At 38.4% G+C, this 22,179-nt stretch overlaps 1 long non-coding RNA gene across 1 annotated transcript in view; it reads left to right on the top strand.

Moving 5' to 3' along the window:
- Positions 1-22,179, top strand: part of LOC144974780 (uncharacterized) — a 30,650-nt gene that overhangs the window by 403 nt on the left and 8,068 nt on the right. Inside the window, exon 2 of the long non-coding RNA XR_013645817.1 lies at positions 21,198-21,308. This is a non-coding gene — a long non-coding RNA (uncharacterized LOC144974780). The remainder of the gene's footprint in view (positions 1-21,197; positions 21,309-22,179) is intronic.

Raw genomic sequence — 22,179 nt, 5'->3', positions numbered from 1 at the left:
TAATATTAGGTGTGTGTGGTCTCGATGATCTATCTAGTTAGCTTTATGAACATGACTCCTCTTGTAAATACAATCCAATGTCGTGTATTTTTGACGTTTCCTACTTGTTATTGTGATTATAACACAGATATCTTATCTATCATAATGTAGTTAACAAACATCGCTGACTCACAACTAAAACGCAAGATCAGTTATTTTGATACACCTTACATTGATAATTAGGTACCACCCACCACAATGCCTGGCTATAATAATAATAATAATAATAATAATAATAATAATAATAATAATAATAATAATAATAATAATAATAATAATGATAATATAATAATATAATAATAATAATAATAATAATAATAATATAATAATAATAATAATAATACTAATAATGATGATGATAATGATGATGATGATGATGATGATGATGATGATGATGATAATAATAAAGTTTATTTATAGATCGCTTATCTCCACGCCCCCCCCCCCCCAATCCCCAGGGAGAAGGGGGGGGGGGTGCTCTAGACGCAATTACATTTCTCTAGACAACCAGTTGTGTTTTGGTACGTTTTATCCTGTGGGCGGACGTAATGAGTTGTTTAAAAACTAAGTGCATAGCATCAATAGAAGGAATGAAATTGACGTCACTCAGTTCTTTGTTATTCTATATTGTATTAATCAGACTATAACCGCTCAAGGTTACATAGTTTGGTGCACAGAATTAAAATGTCTGGTTTTGTGTGTTTGTACTTTATATCACGCTGGCGCAGTTTTTTGTATGTTTGGAAAAACGCAATGCAACAAGTCAATCATCATTTCTTCTATAGGTTTGATATTTTGTGTGATTTTCAAAACCAATCTCTTAACACTTATTATGTGCAATGAAATAGATAATATTAGCTAATTACGCCATTAGAAGAATCGATGATAGTATAACTCTCGTAACGTGTAACAGCTATCCGGTGCAAAAATGGGATTCGGTTGACTGAAACATTTGTCAAATTAACAGGTTTTGTTCACCAGATTGCTATGCGTAAACTGATTCTTTAATAAACAGTCCTCTGATTTGAACAGTATAGATATTGTGTTCATCGTATTGGTGATGGTAATCAAGACGATGACGACGACGACAACAATGGTGATGATGATGATGATGATGATGATGATGATGATGATGATGATGATGATGATGAAATGACAATGTTTCCTTACGAAATCATTGCGATTTGTAAACTGTTAATATCAATAGTTATCTCGTAGTACGTAATAATAATCATTGCAGTCTGAATGATGCTTACTGAGAATTGTTTGACTGTGACTTAGTCACAGATGTTTAAAATTCGAGGAGTATAGCTGCTCTCTCTCTATCCATGTTGTTAATGGTTTTTATCTAGTACCTAGGTCTATATGTAATTCACTCGCAATCTTTTAAGCAGAAGAATGGAAGGACAAATTATTTAGGAATGAGAAAGTTGCATTTAGTTATCCGAAATGTCTCTAGGACTAGGACAAATGAGTCAGCGGTGTAGGATACAACGCACTGAAATCACCGAACGGTGATGTCACAAGTGGACACTGTCGCAGTCTAAAACAAACAAACAAAAACAAACACGTAGTATCTAAAATGTTGACTGGTTAACACCTCCTTTAAAATATATCGATTGATTTAAATGACCCTCGTTTAAAAAAAACAAAAAACCCTCTGTTACACAACAACAACAACAACGACAATAACAACAACAACAACAACAACAACAACTACAACTACTACTACTACTACTACTACTACTACTACTACTACTACTACTACTACTATTACTACTACTACTACCACTACTACTACTAGATAAAGGATCTATTTAATTTTATATTATGAGGGAAGGGTTTGGTTTGGTATACGAAGAAAAACGCTCGAATTTACCTGGGCCGCTCCCCCCTCATGACGTAGCAATCTGTTTACACTTCTATGTCAACTTCCTCTGAAACTTGAAACTGTTGTCAAGTTAAACGGAAATCTGTACTCAACTGGCAAAGCCCAAGATAATAGGGTTATTTATGCCTGATAAAATAGTATTTTAAACGGCATGACAAACTAGTCCGTCTAAATTTTCCATTAATTTTCAATTCAGATCAGCTTGCTTTTCATTGGACAATATATGTGAGAGAAGGTCACGTGAAGGCTAGATCTTTCTTGCACCGAGTCATAAACATAATCTTGCTTCTATGTTCATGATTTTTGCATTGTACATTATTTTATGACGTGTTAACGGTTCATCGTGGTGGCCCCTCTGTCCTTCAAGAAGACTTGTTTTATTATTATTATCTTTGGGTGTGTATCAGAGCTGCCGACTTGAAATTTCAAAAAAATTGTAGTTTACAAGGGGGAAAAAATATTCACATTAAATAGCTTTAGAATTAAAAAGAAAAATGTCCTCATGATCCAAAAATGCTCCAAGTCTGATATAGGTTCTGAGGAATTAAACTTTCCCTTTTCGACAAGATTTATTAAGTCAACCAAAGAAGGGAACGCAGTTCTTTAGCTCCATCCAAACATTCGTATTTCTACGAATTTTTCGTAGTACTAGGCAGGTCTGTGTATATTAAGCGGATGTAACGTAAAGAAACCACGAAACACATTTGGTGTTTTATTAATAATTGCACGATAAAGAATTGAATGTATTCAGAAAGTATTAATGAATAGCACGTTTTGTTGTGTTTATTTTCTTTGTATTTTTTTTTTTCTTCTCTTAGTTTGGCCCTGTTATGTTTTCGGTTCCATTGTTTGGCACAAAGTTTTATATGCGAAATGTTGACGTTCGATATTAACTCTGACAAACTGTGGGCAACACACCTATTTATTGAATTCTATCAACTTGAATTTGACGAGTTTATTATATATAATTCCACACACTTGGCAAACCTCTTCTCGATTTAAATGCTAGTATATTATTATTATTATCATCATTCATCATCATCATCATCATCATACACAATTCAATCCAATATCATAATATTCATCAGTATCAGCATCACACCACCACACAATCATATATTATAATAATATTATCACATATTATAAATCGCAACATCGATCTTCAATACATTTTCATTTAAAATCACTTATTTGTAATAACCATATTAGGCCACCATATTATATAGACGTCGATCTTAATACCATTTTCTTTTAAAGATCACTTTTTCAAGGAATAAATATCCATTTGCACACGACACCAAAGACCACCCAGCTTTATGGCTTTACCTCCACTAGCTTTAGCTACAGTCACAAAAACATTCCGATGTCAGACATACGTGGTATTCTTGTTGCTACTCGTCGTCTTCTTCTTCTTCTTCTTCTTTTAAAAAAAATAATTCGTATCTGAGATTACACGCAACATTGGACAGGGAAGTGCTATAATGTATGTTCTCTGGGAAGGGGTTTCACTCTTACCATTATTTTATTTTTATATTTAGGTTCTGTGCAATGCTAAATCGGCATTCTTATTTCTTTCTGAGGAAACGTTTAAGTCATGGTACCGATTTGTTAAAATGACCCCCAATTTGCTAAATGATTACAAATTCTGACATCTTCATGAAGTATCAGGTTTAAGACTTATTGACTAGATTTACTGATTCTAATCTTATAAATATATATTATGAAGTAAACGTTTTCTCACCACATAACAAATAACCACCCCCCCCCCCCCAAAAAAAAAAAAAAATAAAAAAATAAAAAAAAAAAGTAAAAACAAAAACAAAAACAAAAACAAAACAAAAAACAAACAACAGAGCAAAAAAAAAAAAACAAAAACAAACAAACCCCCCCCCCCAAAAAAAAAAAAAACAAAAAAAAAAAACAACAACAAAAAAACAAACAAAACAAAAAAAAAGCAAAACATTTTTAGTCAGGATACAAGGTAGAGAGTAAATCATAACGACCACTAAGTGTAGTGATTGTTTGACAAACGCCCAAAGTATTATAAAATATGCATAAGTTACGTCATGCAAATAAGATTGTACTGCGGTTGTTTATTCCAGTCTTTTACTAAACTTAGGGGGTCCTGAAAGCTCGGTAGAATACTCGCTCTCCACCGCAGATTAGTCCGGAAGGGACTCGTATGGATTCCGGGTACAGTCGAGAATGTTTTTTTTTTTTTTTCTGATCGTGCTGTCCATACAGCAGTGACTGAGTATATGGACGATTATGTTGGAAAATAATGTTTGATAATAATGGTTGACGACGCTTATCATCAAATCTTTCCTTATTCATATTAATATCCCAAGTGAAATAATGGTCGGTTAAAGCGCGCGAAATATTGTAATCGTCAAACGTACTTGACCTCTCTGTTTACCATCACATTGGTGTACTCGTGAATGAATGGGTCACCGTGTGCAAAAGGTATGAATCTGGCCTTGGTCAGTCTTGTCATGTTGTAATAAAAGACTCGAAGCGAAAACACTTGAACGTGTCGCCGCTAAAGACATAGGGATATGATATTTATATGAAATAATTCTTTATGGGGGGTAGTGGGGAGAAGGGGGGGGGGGTGTTATTACAGTCTTTCCTTGAAATAGACCTTAAATCCAAATTTACCCTGAGTTATGAAGAGTGGTAATGTATTTATTTATTTTAAAAATGTATATCTTAGAAAAGTCGAATTTCCATCTGGAAATAAATTGGCGGATTTTTTGGTGGATTTTGGGCAAATGTCACATGGCCAGGTGAAGTAGGATAAAGTTTGCGGATTTCTGGCATAAAGTTGGCGGAAATTTTGTAATGGTACCTGGCAACACTGCTTGAATGTGTCGCCACGAAAAACTTTTCCATCGGGAAATGGATAGATAAACGCTATGAGCCCAGATACTACCCAACTCTAACATAAACTGCTCATGGATTGTATGAAGATAATATAAATCTATCACCAGAACTAGAGGGGAGGGTATATTATGATAATTATGGTAAGGGAGGGCAAATGAATTCACAATCGACCAGTGTTGTAGAATAACAGACAAACTTCAACTTTGGTAAGTATCGTTTATCTATCCATTCTACAACACAATTGGTCGAATTGTGAATTCATATGAGACTTCAAAGTCATATAGTAGCACGCGATGTAAAACGATGAAAACCCACAAAATATTATCGCTTCAAGACTAACTAAATGAATCGTAAAATATAATGAAATATCCGCTACATTATTAGTCCAAATGAACGAATCCATTATACTTAATGCATACCACCCTTTGTGGCAATAGAGTAAGGTCTGTTGTACGAAGAGAGTAATTGATATCCCGAGTTACACATGCATGCACCCTACAGAAACACCTAAACTGTAGCTTCCGTAAAATAACCTGACTCCAGGGTTGCCAGATTATTTTTCAACAAAATACCAGGGGAAGACTCAAAAAATGCCAAAACACTCCAAAAAATGCCAAAGTCTGTTGACTCCCACCCCCACTAAGAAAACTACTCACTTTTGATAGACAATTTACTATCATATCCTGGTGGCTTGCGTGTTTTCTTTTCTTTTCTTTTTTTTTCGTTTTTTTTAAATTATACTAAATTTCCTGTTGGGGTAATTTTTTACCTACTGACTACTAAGTGGAGTGCTAAACCACTACACCACGGTTGGACTTTAAGAATGAAAAAGAAATACATTAACATGAAAGGTAAATACGTAAACAGTTAAATAATTATTGACAATTAAGAAAACTTACTGTTTCGTGTTTCTTATGAAACTTAATTAAGAAAAGGTGTCAGTTGAAGTATAATATACAAGAAAAGAAAATGCCAAATGAAAATGCCAAATGCCAAATGATTTTTCTAATGCCAAACGGTTTTCAAAAATGCCAGATTTTTGGAATCTGGCATTTAAAATGCCAAACTGGCAACCCTGCCTGACTCTACCAAATATTTCAGTCAAAAGTGAAGGCCATGGTCATACCACCAAAAGTGAACAAATCGTTGATTTTATACAACAGTTCAACCAACAGGGTAGTATTTATGTTCCCTGGCCACTCCTAACAACAAAACACCAGTCGACGCAATTGTCTTAAATGACGTCAAAATTACATGGGAGTCGGACTATAATAATCATTCCAGTAACACCACAAGCTAATAATATAAGTCAAACATTAGCACGTAGCAGCGATGATGGCACGTAGACAACAAGCAAGTCCTCGGGCTGGGATCAGAACCTCCATAACATAGAGGCGACAGTTTATAACTCATAAGGCCTCTGGATCCATCCCTAAGGCCATTAACTCGCTCAACCCTAAAACTGACTATATCCGTAGTTTAACAGGGTTACTTTTGCCCCATGCCTATTTATTGCGTATTTTATGCGACAAATTATAGGCGTAGTATCAAAGCTAATGTTTTTAGTTTTACATGTTAATGGTGGTTGAACAAAAATGTCTATGTATATGCTCATTTTTAATATATCCAATTTTGAAAAGTAGCAAAAAATTCTAGGATTGAGTGAGTTAAAACACCGCTAATCCTGCCTTGATTAGGCATAAATACTAGAATATGCATCAATCAAGCCCGAATCAACAAAGCCCACCTAAATACAATCGAACAAGTACAAAGAAAATCTTCGTGAATGTCACCAACTGGAACTCAAACCAGGAAGAATCATCCCCATACTAGGCTAAAGTAAGTGACTCACATTACAGAATAAGAGATTAACTCCTACCAGCGTTCACACCAGAAACCAACATCGGACACGCCCGAAACCCGAAGTTCTGACAAACCGACCAGTCCCGTCAGTCATAACAGGCATGCCTGCCCAAGCCGAAAGACAATTGCCTAATCGGACCTGTTCACCAATTAAAATGTTTAAGATACTACATTAGTTTCTCCTTTCACCTTCATAAACATCCATCTGTCTTCACTCCTTGTCAATAAGATGTGACTCAGACAGCCTCATCCTCCTCATCCTCTTCACCATCACCAACGCTATTATCATCATCCTCATCATCATCTCATCATCATTCCTCACACGTCCCTAATCCTCATCGTCACCAGTTTCCCCCTGGTGCAGCTTTGTAACCAAATATACAAAGACCTCCATGGAACAATCTGACAAATTCTGCTCCGGCCCACTTAAATAATAAAATGAACTAAATATACCGATATCCGTGTCACGTCATGTGTATATTACACTATGCTGGAAACTAAGACTGCCGCAAATCGTGGGTCGATGAGTCTTTTGCATTTAAACGGGAATCAAGACCCATGTTGTATGTATGCATTAAAAAATTATACACAAAATAGTTGCTAAAAATCCCAAACAATTTCAATCGAAACAAGGGAAAATATACTGTAGGTCATTGTATATTAACAACACTGATAAAAACTTAAGTATAAAAGTTAGTGCATCAGCCTCACAACCATAAGTCGTTACCCATAGTCTCCAATCAATAAAGATCTAGAATCTAATATCATCAGAAATTCTTTCCAGAGATGGCAAAACTGTTGAAAACCAGCTCCCCCTTTATCCAGCGCAAATGTCTGATCGAAGGACTCCCTACTAAGTATGAAAATGTTAAACCACCTAGGTTAATGGTCCAAGTAACATAGAATGTTGTCAAATCAACCAATACAGAGTGTTAAGTAATGCCACTCTGAGTGAATACACCACGGCTCTTATTAAAGAGCGCCTGTCTAACGCCATATGTAAGGAGATGTCTATAAAATATCTAGTTTAAAAAGATGTGAACAAAATATCCAACCAGGTCTATTAAGGATATGTATAATCCAAAATCAAGAGGTAAACCACCCCTACACAACAGATATCCCTGACACCCAGTATGCAAAGTTAGGTAATCCAGCAGAGATATATGACTAAGCGCATACTATCCCTGGCCCCGGCCAAAGCTGAGGAAGCCATTCACAAAAAACCCAAAAGTTATCAGGGTCATCAAGGCACTTTGACCCTAGCAAATAACTGCCCACCTTACAAAGTCTAAAAATCAGGCAAACAGTGATAGTTGACTGAGTGCATACTATCCCTGGTCCGGAACAGAGGCTGACTAACAGTCAAAGCCCGTCCCATACTACTATCCCTGTTCCGGAACTGAGGCTGACTAACAGTCAAATCCCCGTCCCATACTATCCCTGGTCCGGAACCGAGGCTGACAAACAGTCAAAGCCCCGTCCCATACTATCCCTGGTCCGGAACCGAGGCTGACTAACAGTCAAAGCCCCGTCCCATACTATCCCTGGTCCGGAACCGAGGCTGACAAACAGTCAAAGCCCCGTCCCATACTATCCCTGGTCCGGAACCGAGGCTGACTAACAGTCAAAGCCCCGTCCCATACTATCCCTGGTCCGGAACAGAGGCCGACTAACAGTCAAAGCCCCGACCGAATAAAAATCAGACGTAAATAGATCGTTTGATACAAACAATCTGGCTGATGAGGCCTAGACAAAGCACCTGACATCTATGGTCAGAGTAGTCTAAAGTATAACGGCAGAAAACCGTGCCGGTGACAGGTGACTTAGTGCACACTACCCCGGGCCAGGACAAAAGATTAAGCACCTAGAGTCCCGTAGGTCATTAGAGACGTAATGACAGTAAAAAAGGATGATCAATCCTGGACATATAAGCTATGTCCGGAACCTCACAAGAGGGTTCCCTGGCATTGACAAACTTTACCTATGCCTGCTCCAAACGCAAATACCACGAGCGAAGCAGCATAGATCTACCTGAAAAATAAAAATAAAATATAACTATAGTATGACCCAAGCATTTGAGACACAAAACCGTCTCAAATGTCTAAAATATGAATGCCAAAAGAGCTAAAAAAAAACGGCAGAAAACCGTACCATTGATAGATGACTTGCTTAGTCAATACTATCTCCGGTCCAGGGCCAAAGGCTTAGGCAGCCAGAGTCTGGAAATGATGTGGGTCATACATAAAGATTGCTTGATACAAACAATCTGGCTGATGAGGCCTAGACAGAGCCTCAGACATCTAATGTCTGGGTTGTCTAACGTATAACGGCAGAAAACCGTGCCGGTGACAGGTGACTTAGTGCACACTACCCCCGGGCCAGGACAAAAGATTAAGCACCTAGAGTCCCGTAGGTCATTAGAGTCGTAATGACAGTGAAAAAGGATGATCAATCCTGGACATAATATAAGGTATGTTCGGAACCTCACAAGAGGGTTCCTTAGCATTGCTATTTGTACCAATGACTATTCCAAACGCCAAAAACACGAGTGGAAATCTCATAGGTATCCCTATCCAAACCCAACAATCCCTATGCAGTGAGTAAATATCCAACAATTATAATATGTGCTATCTCACATGATGAAAAATTGAAATAAATGTTCTCTCACCTGTATGCTCCAGGCCCAAAGATTAAGCTTATGTAGTTCGTTAGAATAGTAATGACAGTAAGAAAGGATGATCGATCCTGGACATAATATAAGCTATGTCCGGAACCCCACAAAGAGGTTTCATGTCATTGTCAAATTTTCCTATGTCTGCCCCTAAACACAAATAGGACGAGCGAAGCACCATAAATCTACATCAAAATAAATAAATAAAAATAACTATTGTATGACCCAAACATTGAGACACAAAACCATCTCAAATGTCTAAAATATGAATGCCAAAAGAGCTAAAATACGGCAGAAAACCGTACCGTTGATAGATGACATGCTTTGTCAATACTATCTCCGGTCCAGGGCCAAAGGCTTAGGCAGCCAGAGTCTGGAAATGATGTGGGTCATACATAAAGATTGCTTGATACAAACAATCTGGCTGATGAGGCCTAGACAGAGCCTCGGACATCTAATGTCTGGGTTGTCTAACTTATAACGGCAGAAAACCGTGCCGGTGACAGGTGACTTAGTGCACACTACCCCCGGGCCAGGACAAAAGATTAAGCACCTAGAGTCCCGTAGGTCATTAGAGACGTAATGACAGTGAAAAAGGATAATCAATCCTGGACATATAAGCTATGTCCGGAACCTCACAAGAGGGTTCCCTGGCATTGACAAACTTTACCTATGCCTGCTCCAAACGCAAATACCACGAGCGAAGCAGCATAGATCTACCTGAAAAATAAAAATAAAATATAACTATAGTATGACCCAAGCATTTGAGACACAAAACCGTCTCAAATGTCTAAAATATGAATGCCAAAAGAGCTAAAAAAAAAACGGCAGAAAACCGTACCATTGATAGATGACTTGCTTAGTCAATACTATCTCCGGTCCAGGGCCAAAGGCTTAGGCAGCCAGAGTCTGGAAATGATGTGGGTCATACATAAAGATTGCTTGATACAAACAATCTGGCTGATGAGGCCTAGACAGAGCCTCAGACATCTAATGTCTGGGTTGTCTAACGTATAACGGCAGAAAACCGTGCCGGTGACAGGTGACTTAGTGCACACTACCCCCGGGCCAGGACAAAAGATTAAGCACCTAGAGTCCCGTAGGTCATTAGAGTCGTAATGACAGTGAAAAAGGATGATCAATCCTGGACATATAAGCTATGTCCGAAACCTCACAAGAGGGTTCCATAGTCTGGCGTGTTGCACCTATGACTTCTCCAAACGTGAATTCACGGGTGAAGACAGCCGAGGTCTAACCATCAAAAAAATATTCCTCGAGAGAAAACAACTTTACACTGAACCCAAGACTAAATTAATCAATCCTCGGTGCTAACATAGTAATCCTATTTCATTCCTGTCCACTCGTACTAAACTGAATCTATTATCATTAGAATATGCCCATATAAAAACAGATAGATATGTGTGTGTAATGGATAAAGCAGATACAGAATGTTTGTATACATATAATACACTAGTCAATTGTTAGTACCACTAACTGTTAGATTCTCTGTCATACTACCATAACAGTGTAAAGCTGAGAAAATTGATGATATACTAAGACCTTCTATCTTCTCACGTAATAAACCATGCTAGCAGCTACAAAAAATCATTCTCCCACACTAGCATAGTAGGTATCGAGAGCAAAAAGCCTATGCTCCTCTCCTAGTAACGAAATACCGTAGTAATAAATTAAGGCTCCTGATTGAAAAAAGGTGCAAAATCATCAGTATAATATATGCCATCGTAAAAGCATCTAATGAAATATTGAACAATTGACACGTGTCTATACATATAAAATACAAATTAGCTGGAAGTGCCAGCTATTAAGTAGTGTGCCTCAATAACATAATGGTATAAAGCTGGGACCATTAGTGACGTCTAGTTAGTCACTAAGACTAAGACTAGTGCCGCGCTGAGGACCGGACCGAGGACCGGTCCCACGGTCTTTTAGCTGTGAACCGTGGTCCAGTCCCAAAGAGGAAGACCGCCGGCGGTCCTCACTTCTTATCACCTTTCAACGGTCTCGCGCCATACTACTTCCCCAGCGATTCGTTGCCTCGGTCCTTTGCCTATCTTCCAACAATCACCACCCATCCCACTTAATTAATCGCACCCACCCCCCTTTGCCATACACTAAACGACACAGACGACCATAGAGGCAGACGACCACCTCCCTCCACTCCGCAAACCGCCCTTTCGTGTGTGAGATGGGGGAACAGGAGGCGCACGCCTTGGACGATTCCATTATACGGGGTAAATTTCAAATTTACTACACCATAATGATCGCAATGACAATGATCTATGATGAAGGCATGACCCCTCTTCTCTAATGGGTTATTGTTTGAAATGTATGTGACTACTAAAGATGTGTGTGTGTGTGTGTGTGTGTGTGTGTGTGTGTCGAACCTAGCAAGTTGCAAGTCTGATTTTTTGTTTTCTTTTGTCCATCTCTTGTCGCCACTCCTTTCTATCGCATTGTTGTCATTTAAAATAATACAATAATATTAAAATTTCGTTTGGTGTTTTAACTAATCAAGTAATATGAGTTTCATTAGTTTCTTCCGTCCAAAAAAAACAGTTATAACGTCTGTATTTTTAAAAGGTCCAATAGAATATTTGGGGACCCCGATAGCTCAGTTGATAGAGCACTCTCTTTATACGCAAAGGGCCAGAGATCGATCCCGGGTGCAGTCGATTTTTTTCTGAATCCCTGTCTACTCAGCAATGAATGGGTAGCTGAGTTTGTTAGATCTGGCGAAAAGTCACCATCGACCCCTCTTATCACCTCATCCACCCCCTCTTATTATAACTTCACGTCTCTCTCTTACTCTTCAATGCTCGCTGCCCTCTAATGTGTGTGTGTGTGGGGGGGGGGGGAGGGGGGGGGGGTAGGAGTTGCGTGTGTGTATCAACGCCACGAACAACTCGATCAACGCCTTGGGCGATGCCATTATCTCCGTTAATGGGGATAAATTTCAAATTTTATTAAATTATCGAAGTAACAATGAAGTACGGTGAGCAAATAAAGAAGGCATCACCCCTCTTCTCTAATTAGGTTACAATTTGAAATGAGTGTGACTACTCCGTGTGTTTTACTCCTGTAGGCCACGGTTTTCATCGTGTAGCGGTCTTTAACGGTTCAAGAATGAACGGACCGAGACCGGTCCTTGCGGTCTTCATTTCCCAAGGACCGTAGGACCGTGGTCCTTAAGCTTGCCAAGGACCGCCCCGCACTAACTAAGACCACATATCTCCCCAAAGTTATAGACTATGTATACGGCTCCAATATATCAATGTTGCCAAAATCGATATGTCATATTTTAGGCATAGAGAAGACAAAGGCTTACTCCTCTCCTAGTCCTAGCACCAAAATAGTACTAAAATAAATTAATGCTCCTAATAGAAAAACAAAAACAAACAAAAAACAAAAATTATATATCGTCATTATAATATGCCATCATAACAGCATATAATGAGTATTGAAAAAATGTCAGTGTCTGTATATATAAACCAGTTCCAATAAATCATTGTTGTCATATTAGTCCTATATTAGGCATAGAGAAGACAAAATCTTGAAGTCTTCATTCCAATCCTTTGTAACAAAAAACTGTGCTAAGATATGCCCCCTGAGTGAATGGAGGTCCACCATCATGGCATAAAGAAGAAACATATATAGTCTTGTGAGGGTGTGAGATGGCTTCGTTGTTAGAAATCAACAGACGCATTGCCAAATAGACTAGAAATTCTCCAAGGTAATCCGACCCTAAGGAAATGCGATCATATTATAGACGGTCATATTTACATACAAATAAGATCTTATAATATATATATATATATATATATATATATATATATATATATATATATATATATATATATATATATATATATATATATATAGCGCAAATCCACTAAATGTGTTCAGAGCGCTTTACAAAGGGTCACTGTCCAACAGCAACATTTAAAATGTAGAACGCTACTAGATGTCAATGATATTGGTCGATATTACCAAATTCCCAGACAGCACGTTAATGGTCAAATACACATTTTACACCTGAGTAGGTGAGAGAAAGCAACAAGTATATAATATAGTAAATCATTGGAGAATGTGAAAAAAGAGCCTTTCCCGAGCACTCAACTATACCCTAAGCAAGGCTGGAATCCGACACCTTCCGATGCGACCGCGAGTGTCATATCACAAGGCCACATAGCATAGCCGCACATTATAAACATTTTGTCAATATTTTTTAATCCGCGGATAATTGGTTATGAGTAGATAATAGTTACAGGTCTAGCTCACATAGCCTCCATCATAGTTTCTCACATGTCGGTAAAGAGAATACTAACTGGATAACAAGGCCCATAACTCATCCATTCTATGTTCCTCAGCATAATCATAAAGAGCCGATAGTAACCGAATTACCCGTTCCAAAACGAACTTAAGCCAAAACATGTGAGAACCTCATGCGACGATAGAGCTGCTAGCAAGGCCTTCGTATAGATGTCGCTGGCTGCTAGCCATAGATGTCAGAAGATATGCCCCATTAAAAATATAGATAACGATTAAAAAATCGCCATTCTTCCCCCGAAGCCAACGGTACATAATAACAACCAAAAACCATAATTATTATTGCCTAAGAATTATGGTTCCAAAAATAAATAGCATCAAAGGGTGTAATCTATTATACTGCAGTGCAATTGAAATAAATACACCGAAGTACTCTCAGGTTAGCCATATCGCCTCTTGTATAAACATTACATTAGGCTTTTAACGAAATCGGGTCGAACGCCGAACCCGAACGCCGAACCCGAACGGATATAGCCTTCTCACGTGACCATGAACGAGATCTGGATAGTGAAGACTCTCAAGCGGTATGCAGCATCGGATCTAAGGTCACGTGATAGAGGATAGCTTGGGTTGCTGTTGGCTTGTGTTAGGGGAGGGGCAAGGTCAGTGTCATTCAATAGTATATAATTGTGCATGTGGCGCTCTATACAGAGAGAAAATTATAAATTGATTACGGGGGAAGGTGGGGGGAGGGGGGTGGGGTTGACCCACAAACGATCGAGGTGTTGGGCTTCGGGTAGACCATGATACGAAATCAAAGAGAAAAGGCCGCTGGTACTTGGATGGTGGAAATGGTTGGGGGGGGGGGGGTAGTGACAATCAGCATGGGATGTATATATTAACATTAATAATATAGGCAATAGATGACCAGGGATGTGTACTGTTTGTATATGTTTGTGTGTGTGTGTGTGTGTGTGTGTGTGTGTGCGCGCGCGCGTGTGTGTGTGTGTGAAAGGGATTACACAAAAACACCTTTCTCTGTAGCTTCCAAATGATTACGTATACGATAAATTTGAAACCCACATTGTTTGAATCAGCTCACTAATTAATTCCTGAGCCTTGAGATGGTGACGCAACTATTACATACAAGACCTTGCAGTCGAGACGGCAGGGCTTTTGGGTTACACAACCACTATTTACCCATCGGTCAGTGGTACTCTTTGATGTATACAACACTCACCGCCTTTACGCAAAGCCGCCTGCCCATAAATCAAGAGATGGTCTCCTAACTGTTCACAAGCGAACTGTCAAACGAGCAATCGATGATTGGATAAGAATCTCAAGATCTCATATAATAAGGTAAGTTTTGGAGAGGTGATATCCCCCCACCCGTCATCGGACAGAACTTTCATTGCGTTATATCATATGAGCTCCGCCTCCTCTTTCTATTCCGGAGTGACGAGATTAGACGAGAGGACGCGAGAAAAAAAATGGTCACGTGTTGGGCAAGTCGTTCGTTAGGCAAGCTTCGGTGTCTAACTATAACTCCGTATTATTCAACATCAACCAAGCAACTCCGCGCCATAATGATCCCGCGCAGTCACAACAATAGTCAAGGCCGCTTTAACTCTAAAATTCAACCCGCCAATAGCGACAACCACCAAATATCCATGGGCGGAGTAGTCAAGACTGTTCTCAATCAGTAAAACCTAATCGTTGTGAAGAAAATGACAGGATTTCCAGTTTCGCAGGATGTTTCCAGCTTTGATTCAAAAAATTAAAACATGTAGATATGGATCCCATATTATCCGCGGGTGAAAATTATTAACTTTGTACTTTGTGTGATAAAAATCGGGAAAAAGGTTCGACTTTGATGATGAAAAGTGACTTAGATAAGGATTATTGTAAACTTTTAAAAGTACCTATTCTTATTATGAATAACTTGTAACTCCCTAATTTGTTGGTCGATTTTGTCATTCGTAGTATCAATTTTATTATAATAGAGAGATAGGAACTTCAGAGTGGAAAAATGGTTGGTAAACAACAATGTTATATTCTTTGATCAACCGACACTGTCCATTCCTGTAGAATTGTGAGTCAAGCATATCAACGTGTTCGACTAATCACATGCTCTTTAACTGGCCGGCCGAAACAAAGACGCTACCTCCCGTCCCGGGATTACGTTATTGTTATGCAAAATATGTAACACCTTCCGCACCACCAGAGGGTAGTTGCAATACCCAACGAGCGATGGAAGCGATGACATCAAAGAGCTACTCCACCACAGCGTTTGGATGGCTTTGCGAGATCTAAAAGCTATAACCGCGAAATGTCATGTTATTCCGACTCTTAGTAATATCGAAACGTCTCATCGTCTCATCTACTCAAAGTAAAGGGAGGGGGTGTCAATCGGATTCAATAGTCTGAAGTCACGTCCGCCCAGCAAAGAAAATTGGCACTATTTTTATTCTTCATTCTGGCTAGAACTTCACCTGTCATGTGATCCGAATGTATAAAAGTAAAAAACATGATCAGTAGGTTACTATACGTATTCTATACGAGGGAAGTGACGTCACGACTGTTACCCTCCAGACGCGACTTACCGCAACACTGGCCATGGAAGCAAATGCATCTATCTAAATTCTACTTATAGTACTCAATGATGTCCTGGCATCTATCCCATCTATCATATTAAAATTATGATATAAGCATCAAACGTATAGTAAATTAGGCACGGGTTTCGAAGGTGTCTATTCAGTGAGTAATTTATGATTAATTTTTGAGTAATTTCAACTATAAGGTAAGATACAGTGGGCAGAAAAGGCGTGTATTTTAGTTAATCACACACCATCAATACACAAATGCCACTTTTACTGACTTGACATTGAACACGCCCATATAGAATAGAAGGAGCCCCTAATTTTCACGTCTCCAACGTAGGTTACCGATAGTTTACATAGTTGAGCCTTGCGACTGTCCCCAGGGGCGTGGCTATATTCCTCTACACTTACTGAGTGTCTATCCACAGACTACCGTCCTGTGTTATCTATGTGTCTATGTGGGGAGGGGGGGGGGTGCTAAGTACCAGATACCACTAAGCCACTAAGGATGCACGTTGCTAATGAATATTAATTATATGGATAATTCTTCTTCAAAACCGTGACATCTGACCATGGCGTACTAAAAGAGTTATAGTAGGGCTATGCATCTGACTGATTAGATCAAGCCTCATAACATTCGCTGTGTTTGGGTGTAGTCATTCCGTCTATATCCCTCGAATCAGACCGCTCCAAAACTAAACCACACCCTTAGTCCCCGATATGGCCACACCCCTCATATTATGATTATGCCCGTAGTTTGATGTGACAAATTATTGAAACAAGACTAATGTGAACCTCTGATGTTCTGTCCTGACGTAACTTATGTCATTTCCCGTGGATTCAGGAACATCCCTACCAGAAAAAGACGTGTGGAAATCACGTCTAAGCCGTAATCAGTTCCTTTGAACCCCCTACAACAGGGGACTGAGGAACACTGATGATGCCGGGTTGTGCAATAATGTCCAACCGCGCCCTCATCGTATTGGTCCCCAAGTATGCTAAAATCTATTATCTAGCAGCCAAGTTCCTACAACTAAACAATCCATGAGCAAAAACACCTAAAACATATAAATAACTAAATAGAACTCATCAAAATCATAACAACAATATCATATAGCAGCTACTGAATAGCTATCAATTATATATATAAAAACGTAATAAAGATAAGAAACGGCGATGCTTGTATAATCATGGAAAAGGCAGGGTGTTAAATGAGGCAACTTACTCTCAATCTCCAGACACAGTGATTATACAAAATTAAATCAATGTAACGAATTATTTAAAACACGATACACAATAATCCACTGAAATACACTCAAGAATTAAACACATCATTAACGTAATAAAAAGTTACAAAAAGAAGTAAAGATTCCTACAATAGCTGGGTAGTATTAGTATTATAATTCTCGTCACCAATACGAGAGAGAGACCAAAAATGCGTGTGATCAGTTAGACGGAAAGATTCCAAGTGATCGGTAAATGGATGGTTCATCACTCATATGAATTCACAATTCGACCAATTGTGTTGTAGAATGAACATTTATATAGATAGTATGCAGATGACGTCACTCAGGCCTTTGTTAATGTTTTTGCCATCCGCGTTTGTGAGTTGTTCTCACTAAACTGTATTAACAAGACTATAAAAGTTCATGGTTACACAGAGTTTGTGTGTTGGTCCGTTATACTTCCGGATGGCAATGTTGTGAACTCCTTGGCCAAGCGCATTCTATCTACATGTAATAATTCTTTATGGGGATAGTGGGAAGGGGATGGGGTGGGGGGGGGGGGGGGGAGTGTTGGTGATAGGCTAGAGCACTCGCACTACAACGCAAAGGGACCGATATCGGTCCTATGTGGAGTGGAGTTGAGTTATTTTCTGACCTAGCAATGTTTAGGTCTGGCGAAAACTGCTTTGAATTAGAGTTGGGTGTAGTGGGAAGGGAGAAGGGGAAGGGTGTTGTTGCTAAGCTAGATCACATGCCTTGCACATAGAGGGACGATGTCGATCCCATGTAGAGTGGAGATACTTTCTGACCTCGCACCAGTGTTATTTCAGTCTTTCCTTGGAATAGACATTAAAGACAGATTTACCCTTAATGATAAATAGTGGGAATTTATTTTTTTATTTTTAAAAATGTATATCTTAGAAAAGTCGAATTAGTCCAATTTTTAAATGTGAGAAATAATTTTGACTGCAAAAATGTTTTTTAAAGAGGAACGAAGAATAGATAATGTGTGTGTGTGTGTGTGAGAGAGAGAGAGAGAGAGAGAGAGAGAGAGAGAGAGAGAGAGAGAAAGAGAGAGAGAGAGAGAGAGAAAGAGAGAAATATATATAGAGAGAAATAGAGAGAGAAAGGGAGAGAGAAAGATTGAGAGAGAGAGAGAGAGAGAGAGAGAGAGAGAGGGGGGGGGGGAGAAAGAGAGAGAATAATATCATATTCACTTTAATGGAATAAAAAAAAATGAAAAGAGAAACGAAGAGAAGTTACGGGTCTTGATTCTACTTCTTAACTGATTTAAACCAAATTCTAAGCGGCATTCTATTTAGTTTTATTAGATCAATAAGGACGCTTTTTCCATGTCTTTAAATGAAAAATGCTATAAGATAGTTTGAAGTTGACGTCATTCAGGTTTTGTTATTGCTTTTTTTCCATCCGCGTTTATGAGTAATTCTCACTTAACTCAGACAATAAACGTTTAAGGTTACACATAGTTTTGCGTGTTGGTCCGTTATACTTCCGGATGGCAATGTTGTGAGCTTCTTAGCCAAGCGCATACTATCTATAGTGTGTAGACACTTTCTTGATCTAATTCAAGCTTTGAGCTTGTATAATAAGACTACCCACTTCCGTCCGTAAAACACGCTTTTTAGTAACGTTTTTGTAATAAAATTCAAATCATGGGAATAGCAGCGTACACTTATTTGCAGGTCTGGTAACCCAAATTGTATTGGACTATTGGTGTAATGTAAATACTCTCAAAGCAATGCAAATAATTTTGTATATATATATATATATATATATATATATTACGTACAACTATTAACATAGCAATTTTGATTTTAGAACCCTCGTAAAGTATATTATAGGTGGCTGGAAATTGCAGATCGTCTATGTTATCATCGATATCATTATCGTTGTCGTCCTCTCATAGATATTCAAATAAAGGAGTGTAAAAGGAGTTTTGAAATTTGCACGCTTCGTGTTACAAAATGAAATACACACAAAATGATTACATAACAAACTCCAGTGAACTTTTTGAAATCAGGAGTAGGCTACCTGCTTGATGAAGGACGCACCTCTGGTTTAAGTAGGAATCCCAGGGATAGGTTTCCTGGCCTGAAGATACCAAGAGGTCAATTTTAGGTAACATGTATCGTGGTGGTAATGACCTTTCAACGAGGAAGCCACGTGGTGATATCGATGAGAAGTGGACACACACACATACACACACACACACACACACACACACACACACACACACACACTTTATCTTTCGGAATGAAGCATAGACTAGACTATTGCATCATCTTTTACTTGCCCTTTGTGTTTTGAGATGATTATTGGTCAATAGATCAAAACTTTGATAATTTTCTAAGTGCATGTTGTTAGTTTGTTCATGTTTTTAAAAAGCTATTTGTTTGGAGTCCTCGAACCTCCCACAGTGGGCAAGAGATCACTTGCTGTGTCTTCTATCCCACACATATCTTCCCTGTCCTGGTAGCTTCTCTGCCTTTGTTCTGGATGTCGATTGTTCGATTTTTCCCTTGGTCCTGGCAGGGATCCTTAGCTGAGAGAGAGAGAGAGAGAGAGAGAGAGAGAGAGAGAGAGAGAGAGAGAGAGAGAGAGAGAGAGAGAGAGTCAAATGAATAGTACTTTTTTTTTTTGAGAGATGATATTTATCCTTGTAAATCATCTCTCTGTTGTGTACTATTACTATTATAGTTATTGGTTTTGATTTGTACTTTGTTAAAATTTGATTGCATCCTTCATAAAAGGATCCTTTGTGCGGCTATGTGGTCTTGTGGTATGACGCTTTCAGATTGGTAGGTCCTGGGTTCGAGCCTCGCTCGGCGCATAGTTGAGTCCTTGGAAAAGGCTCTTTACTCACATTCTCTCAGGACTCTCATCGTATTCAGTTGTAAAAGAGTACCTGGCCGTTGACAGCGTTGTCTCTGTCACAAAAATTTGTAATATCACCTAACAGGCGTCATGTTTCGTTCTACATGTTACGTGTTGCCGTTGCTCAGGGATCCCTTGTAAAGCGCTTTGAGAACATTTAGTGGATATTGCGTTATCTAAAAGCTCATTTTTAAAATAGAAAGATCCTTTACTTATACCTGAATGGGTCTTTAAGGTTATGTCAAAATAGTCACATTAGTGGACTGATCTTACAATCTTCTCTTCCCTGTTTGAATTTGTCCCCTTTGTCTTGATTTTTATTTTGTGCTTTTAACTTCAGCTCTACGACTTTTCCTCTAACACATTCTTTTTTTTACTGGCGCTAAAATGACATAATGATAATGAGCAAGCGCCGTATAACTCATAAAACAATCAAACTAATTCTATCTTTGGACTGGAATAAATATCGAAAAGGAATTTTAAAAAAAAAGTTATTGAACACAATGAAGGAGTATATAGAAATTAATTAGATAAATATTAACAATATTGATGAATAAATAAAGAAATAAAATATCTTAGGGTACTTATAGGAAATTGGAAATTATAGGAAAAAATGAGTCACGGCTAACAGTGTCATGTGACAGGAAGAAGCTATTCGTATTATGTCACTTAAGACCAGAGCGCTCATGCGTTCTTTCATGGAATGCCTAGGCAAGGCTTCTTACGATGCCGCGCGGATGGGCCTTATTTCTAAAAAGTTACGCTATTACAAGCATTCATTGTAGAGTCACTGTGACCTAACCAGACCTGACTAATCTACTTTTATTCAATGTGAATTGCAGGCCCTTCGTCATCATTTCCTAGTCCAATCGTCAACCCAGGCTGCCATCCGTCATGTCGATGTCCCCTGGACTGTATGTGTAGGAGGACTTTCATGCCAAAACCAGGACCAGGTAAAAAGATCATATCCTCCCCAATAAAATATGTATCAGTCTAGAAAAAAAAAATATAACAGACCCATCGCCTCAAATAGGTTTTATATTGGGGTGACTTGTATACTAAAAATTGAATTTATAATTACAAATATTATTAGAATTTGGTCAAACCAATTTGGAAAACAAAGGTGAATCCTGTTGACATCAAATGTTTGTCTGAGGCAACGGCATCAAACGATGCCGCGCGGAATGGGCGTAATTTTATTTATTTATTTATTTTATCTTTAAACTTATGTTATCGAGGAAAATGACTAGAACGTGAAAAATCCTTGTTCAATCCTCGTAGCTATACATTCACTCTTTAGAATTACATTCATCACGAAAGGTCAAGGCAGAAAGCATACATGCATGTATGCATGCAAGTCCTCTGGTCGCTGTGTTCTTAAAATACTTTTTTGACCTGATAAATAACAATGTGAAATTGAATGTAAACTTCAATTTAATATACGAAAACAGATAAAATAGACGTTTCGGGTTTCCCATGTATCAACAGAACAGGATGGATGAAACACTACAGACGAATGAGATAATGTGGTAGTGGCGTTGTTAAGATGAATAAACAAAAACTAGCGTCCTATCCTAAGGGTAGTAAACAATTGCTATTGTCCGTTTCATGCTATAGAAACCGGGTTAAATGCCAGCTCTGAAGGACTATGAAAACAAAAGAATTGTACACGCAATATCTTACAATTCGGACACCTATATTTATCTAAATCTATATTTTCGGTCAAAAATTTAATTTTTCTCTTCTAGATAATCATGACGTGATTCTTCTCTGAGGTAATGGTTTACATTTGTCATAATATTACAGTGAATGACATAATCGGTA

Source organism: Berghia stephanieae, chromosome 1, assembly GCF_034508935.2.
Source record: "Berghia stephanieae isolate SIO BIC M18660-M18661 chromosome 1, UCSD_Bste_1.3, whole genome shotgun sequence".
Lineage (NCBI taxonomy): Eukaryota > Metazoa > Mollusca > Gastropoda > Nudibranchia > Aeolidiidae > Berghia > Berghia stephanieae.
This window is presented reverse-complemented; position numbering and strand designations above follow the sequence as displayed.